This window comes from Piliocolobus tephrosceles, chromosome 2 (genome assembly GCF_002776525.5).
Source record: "Piliocolobus tephrosceles isolate RC106 chromosome 2, ASM277652v3, whole genome shotgun sequence".
Taxonomy (NCBI): Eukaryota; Metazoa; Chordata; class Mammalia; order Primates; family Cercopithecidae; genus Piliocolobus; species Piliocolobus tephrosceles.
The window spans coordinates 101089905-101090335 of record NC_045435.1 but is presented as its reverse complement, the minus strand read 5'-3'; positions in this window follow the sequence as shown (position 1 = coordinate 101090335).

Genomic DNA, 431 nt, shown 5'->3' with positions numbered 1-431 from the left:
CGATCCATCCCTCTAGCTCCGGGATTCTGAAACTTCAGTGCACACAGCAATCACTCAGAAGCCTTGCTGAAAAGGTTGCTGGGCCTCACCCCCAGGATTTCTGATTCAAGGTGGACCCCAAGAATCTACATTTCTAACAAGTTCCCAGGTGATAGCTGATGCTGCTGGCCTGGGGACTACACTTTGACCACCGATCTAGTTTAGCTTCTCCCAAAGACTTTCCTGGGAAAAACCAGCTTTCTCAGAGTAGCTGTGCAGATCCTAGTCATATTCACCGCCTGTCTCCCCAGGTCCCTCAGAGCTAGGACTCAGCTGACACCTGGGATGAGGCAATGCTTACTTAGTAAAATAAAACACCAAGACACCAGGATCTTGTTAGCTGGATATATTTCTTTTTTTCTTTTTTTTTTTCTTTTTTCTTTTTTTTTTTT